Genomic DNA, 6,102 nt, shown 5'->3' with positions numbered 1-6,102 from the left:
ACATTATCCATACATATTTTAGTGTATATTTTACTAATATTCGGTTATACAGGGTGTCTCAGAAATAAGTACATTAATTTTAATCAGTAACGGAAATCTTGAAACGGAACAACTTTTTGATAAAGCATTTTTTCGAAAACTCGAGACGAATTTACAATTTTCACACCCATATAGTCACGAACCCTCTAAGTTCATCTCAAATAGTAACAACACTACAACAATAAAGAAGGTATCCTAAAAACCGTTTTGACACTGACAATCATTTTAATGTCATGTGTACGTTGTTAAACGTCGTCTTTTTAAAGTTTGTTTGGCACAGATTTTTAATTTATAGACAAAATGTGTTGAAATGGCTTTGTTTTCAAATCTTGAATACACAGATGTCGTTTCAGCCTGCGGTGAGGCTCGGGGAAAAAAGATGTTTTTCAAAAAGTCTCCCAAATCGTTGTTGCCAAATGTGCGCACTTTTAAGAACGTTGTACAGCTTTTCCAAGAGTATGAATCTTTTAAACTTGCAGCTCAGGATCGGGGTAGGTTACGTAGTAATAGAATTGCCAATATTGAAGAGGCTGTTTCACTAGGCTGTGATGTACGGAGTTTCGGGGAGTAGGATTTGAAGGATACTGAGAGAACAACTGTACTCCTACTACATAAACTTAGCTACTTTGGACTTACTGATAGTGCTCTGGCACTCATTCGATTTTATTTGTACGATCGAGTTGCTTATGTTTTTCACAATGGTTACGCCTCGAGAGAATTCATCGTCGCATCTGGAGTTCCGCAAAGGCCCAACCTTGGTCCTCTATTGTTTATTCTATTTATTAATTTCCTTCTGTTGCAACTGCCTTGCCCAGCTTTAGCTTATGCGGATTATTCAGTGGTGCGAAGGGTTCAAACTCAATCTGAATATGGATAAGTGTTGTACGGTTACTTATACGCGGACTCTGACACCGCTTAATACTTCTTACTATATAGATGACCGTTTGCTCGAGAAAAAATATGGTATGAAAGATTTTGGAGTGTTGTTTGATCCAAAACTCTCTTTTCTTCCACACCTTGACAATGTGTTTAGTTCATAGCCTAAATCCTTGGGATTTGTCATGCATAGCAGCAAATTATTCTCAGATATCAGTTTGATCAAAAACCATTATTATGCCTATGTTTTGAGCAAAGTTGAATATGCCTGTCTTATATGGTGCCCCATTTATGCATCGCATGCAATTGTCTTGGATAAAATTCATCGTCGTTTTATGAAGTTCCTGTCATTTAAGGTGGATGGTATTTACCCTGAGATCGGTATTGATCAACGTCAGCTATTACATCGACATGATATGGTCTCGTTGAGCTATAGGAGGGATCAAAGTTGCGCTAAATTCGTATGCAAACTGTTGCATAATCAAATCGATTGTGAATTTTTACTTGCAAAAATTCCAATTTATGTTTCCCGCAACTCTTCGAGATCTGTCGCTTCATTTCGTACTCTGGCTGGAAGACCCGACGTTCTGTGCAGAACTCCTATCAACATCATGTGCAAAGCGGCTGATCGTATCTTTCACGACGTTTTTGCTTGATTTCTGCTTAATTTTTCTTTTTTTTTTATTTTCCTTTGTTAATTGTACAATATACATAACTTCAGTTGATTTATATTTGTGAAATGTCACTTTATTTATTTGTCCTGTTAATTGGTTATTCCGTTGGACAATAAAGATTATTATTATTAATATTACTATAACTAATATCCGTCCGATACTTGAATTTGCCAATGCAGTATGGTATCCGATACTCTTTCATGATAAAGAGCTTCTGGAATCCGTACAACGTCCCTTAACGAAAATGGCAATTAGAATTCGACTTCCTTTCCTATGAACAACGTTTGACACTTCAAGCAGTGTCCCATGAAGATTTCACTGTTAAACATTTATTCGACTTTAACCCGCAAGAAACGACTAGAGGGCAAACGTCTAACCTCGCAAAGAAGCTTTCTATATTCTATCTCTTCAACATTTTCTTCCAATCAGAATCTTCGATCAATGGAGCAGAATCTTCAAAGATTATCATGTTTCCAACTTTAAAATTATGTCCGATAACCATTTTCAAAACCTAATTTGTATCTTATTATTGTTGTATTGCGGTAGTATAATAGGTTTGACCTCGGTCCTATCGCGTTATTATAACATTAATAATAAAGTAATAACATATAGATAAGTATGGTGATTGTAGATGTTCTAATAGTTTAGTATACATTTATAAAATAAGTGTGAAAATTATTTATTATTTCGAGGTTGATATGTAAACAGAACAATCAACTTTTTGCGGAAATTTCAGCGATAAGATCTCCGCTTAGGTTCTAATTCCTTTAACCTACTTCTCTACATGATGTTTTACTGGATTTATTTAAATTTGTATTCTACCTGATTACACTGATCTTAGTCGGTTAACTTCAAGATTACAACTTATAGAAAATATCTCAACACATTAATTAACTAAGCGCTAATAAATTTTGGGCACATAAGTTTCATTAGTGAGATCAAAAATAGTTTTTTTTTTAGAAATTTGCTTGAAATTTTTTTGCCATAACTACAGATTATATTTAATTATCCGTTGTATGGTAGAGGAGACAAATTAAAGTTGGTAAAAAGAGAAACAAAAATTCTACAGGGACTAACATCTAAAGGTTAGCAGCTCTACGAGAATTAAGAAATTACTTACTTACATTTAACTTTAGCCCTTCGTCGATTAGCAGTCAGAGGTTTCATGTTCTCCCTATGGAGGATGTTTTTGTTCGTGACTCTCTGAATCTGCAAATTCTTGGATTCGAATTCCTATTCAAAGAGACTTTTCCTGTTTCACAAAAATGGCTCTCAAAATTCTTTTGTTGTTTACTCCTTAGAAAATTCTGGAGTATGACTGGAATTTTTTTATATACAATTTCTTTCCTTTTTCTTAGGTGGGATACATCTTATGGAAAAATTTTAATTATGTTTCATTTAAATTTTTTTTGTTATCATAGGGGGGTGTGTAACGGATTTTTATTTAATTTTGAATTGATTTGCATTCGAAGTGGTGGCGCATCTATCACGCGTAGTGTTGGTGGGAGCTATGGGAAAAAACGGGGAGAAAAAGAGAGACAAGAACGGAGGACATAGCGGGGCAGGAGCGAGTGAGGAGCTCGGAAGGAAGAGAATCAAGTTCAGGGGCTTTTCAAGGAAGATTTTCGGGAAGAGACGGAACCTGAGAACCGAAGGAAGAATCAGGAGCCTCCGCCGCCTACGCTGGGGAGAGAAGAGGTGCCCTTCCGCATTTTAACAGTGATTGGCTTATCGTATGTAATACCTTTAATAATATAATTTGTCGTAAACGTAGTTTTTATTGGGCTCGGGTTGAAACCCACTTCGTGAGGTAACAATGCAGTAGCATTTATTTGAAATCCTGTAAGTAGGTTACATATTCTTTGTACCTCCGGCTGACGCAAAAAGTTTTTATGCTTACCGATATCGGTTGGGTTGATTGCTCGTCATTTAGTCATTGACAAGTGGGTTATCTGCGCAGTGGATAAAAATCGGGATTTCAAAAAAGTTTTAGAATTCCTTATTGTTACTATTTATGTAAATTTGTTTTGACAATTTCCATAAATAAAGAAATATTAGTAATATAAATTAAAAAAAAAATTATTCTGTTGCTCCTCTACATCCTGCACGATAGGGCCAATCACAAACATTGAGATGAGGATTAAAATGTAATCCAGCTGGGCAGTCAAACAAATACGGTTCCCCATTAGAACATTCGTAAAATTTCGTACAATCATCGTGTGGAATGTAAGTTGGTTGTGCACCGTCTCGGGCTGGACAGTTCGGAACTGTTGAAAATATCATAATTGTTGGAAATTAGTTAAAAATATATGTAAATACCTGTTTGAGAAGAATATGCAACAAAAGCCGCAAGCGTGAATAGAACTGTATAATACATAGTTGAAAATAGTATTTTTCTAATTTATAAAAAATTTAGAAACAATTATGTATTTGTTGAATCTTGGGAGAATTCAGATTTCAAACTGATCAACTGCAGCAGAGTAGACGCTTTATATAGGCACTAGAATTCAAGCTGAAATGAGAACGTGAGCCTTCGAGTAGATAATCTTAGCCTGTCACCGATTTAGTAGTGGATTAAGGAATTGATCCCATTTTTAAAAAGCAACACATTTTTTCCTTTGTAGCTTTTTATCAGGATGTCCGCTCTCTTGGATGTATTATTTAACTCTAGTGAGATATATTTTGTTAATGAGACATCAAATATGACGAAATAGAACGAAATGTTTTAGAACATCGCGTATTTAAGTTCTATTGAATTATTTGCATTTAACACATTGATTATTTCTCACATATTTATGCATGTGGCAGTTTTTATCAATAATAGATTATCAAACATTGCATATACATAGAAAATGTTTACTGACTAAATTTTAGCAGATTACTTTCAATTACAATCTTTAGATTAATAATCTGGGAAGGACATCCGCTTTAAATGATTGTGTGAGAGATTACACAAAATATTTTTATTTTGTGACGTGGTTCAAATTTTTGATACATAGCCACAAAATTCTCCAAAATATGAAACACGGAGAGACAAAAATTTTTGTTTAGGCTTAGGTTTAGGTTAAGGTTATAGTTTTTTCAAATTATATTTTAGAAACCAGTATCTTCAAAGATATATAATATGCTATATATAAATATACTTATATACTTTCGGAAATTATCTGCACTATAAAGTTACTACTTAAATTAAACAGAATAACAGTTCACGAGAATTCAAGATTAGAATCACCTCATTTTTAAAATCTCTTAATCTTCAAAAAAATCCTATTATTATTTACTGTATTTGATTTCATACTTGTAGCAATTTCCTTATTGTGTTGACATTGGCACGTTAACCTCAATTTCGTATTTAGGATCTGTAACAATCTAAATCTTTATGATAAATTCCTGACACATTTTTTATAATCACATTTGAAACAAAATCAATGAAGTATTAATTTTGAAAATGTCTTCCTTTTTAGCACTGATTTATACCTAAAACTAAAACGTTTATGCTTCCCGTAATACTGATAATATCATCTACTTAACACGAATGCAAAGAATTTCCCCATGTTGTAAAGTATAACATCAGTTATGACTTTGTAATTTTGTATTTGTGTAATAGTTAATAATAATAAGTGCACAGGATTTATCAATAAGATAAAAATTAAAAACTGAAAAGCCCTTGAGAACATTTTAATTATTTTAGATATATGTAACTGAAAAAAGTATTTAATGAACATTTTCGTATTACATTCGCTTGATAATTTGTATTTTTATAATCACTTTATAGATTCTGATTTGAACATAAGAAACTTTGCATAAATGTGGGTACATGGACCAAGTATTGTTCATTATTTCATGTTTATCGAATCAAAAAATATTGGCAATGTTATGACATCTTTTTGTAGCACTGAAAGCAGTATTTATCCACTGAATGAATAGAGAATTCTTCTACAGTTACTTTTGTGTGTGTTGTGCTGAGTCAGACAAAGATCTACTTAAGTCCTTCACAGACTGAAGCCTGAAGGGAAGAAAACTAAATTGTCAGTTAACTTGCCGTGTATCAGGTTTTGAGTTTTAATTTCAAACATAAATTTAATTTTTTCAAAACAACGTCATCAATACATATTTTGGTGTGTATAATTTAGTAATATTCGGTTATGCAGGGTGTCTCAGAAATAAGTACATTAATTTTTTTCAGTAATGGATCTCGTGAAACGGAACAACTTCTTTATAAAGCATTTTTTCGAAAACTCAAGTCGAATTTGCAACTTTCCCACCTATATACTCACAAACCGTCTATGTTCACCTCAAATGGTAACACACTGCAACAATAAATACGGTATCCTAGCAACCGTTTTGACACTGACAATCATTTAAATAATAAATAAACAAAAAATGATCAAGAAAGGTAACCTAAATTATAACACAACTTGCAGCTTGTGCAAACGGGGTTACACATTCGCGTTGTTTCCGTAGATAATCCTGCATTAAATCGTTTGCAGACATTACCTGTTTTCATGCGAAA

The 6,102-nt window shown here is 33.2% G+C and overlaps 1 long non-coding RNA gene across 1 annotated transcript; it reads right to left on the bottom strand.

The window, feature by feature from the left end:
• Positions 1-3,576: 3,576 nt before the first annotated feature.
• On the bottom strand, positions 3,577-3,986 carry LOC135137568 (uncharacterized). Its single transcript, XR_010281865.1, has 2 exons — positions 3,909-3,986; positions 3,577-3,856 (listed from the first exon to the last, which is right to left on the bottom strand). It is a non-coding gene; the product is annotated as an uncharacterized LOC135137568 (long non-coding RNA).
• Between the last annotated feature and the right edge of the window lie 2,116 nt (positions 3,987-6,102).

Source organism: Zophobas morio, unplaced genomic scaffold (genome assembly GCF_036711695.1).
Source record: "Zophobas morio isolate AGI-343-1 ecotype UQ-CSIRO unplaced genomic scaffold, CSIRO_AGI_Zmor_V1 ptg000029l, whole genome shotgun sequence".
NCBI classification, from domain to species: domain Eukaryota; kingdom Metazoa; phylum Arthropoda; class Insecta; order Coleoptera; family Tenebrionidae; genus Zophobas; species Zophobas morio.
The sequence above is the reverse complement of the archived record's forward strand: the minus strand, read 5'-3'. Positions and strand labels throughout refer to the sequence as shown.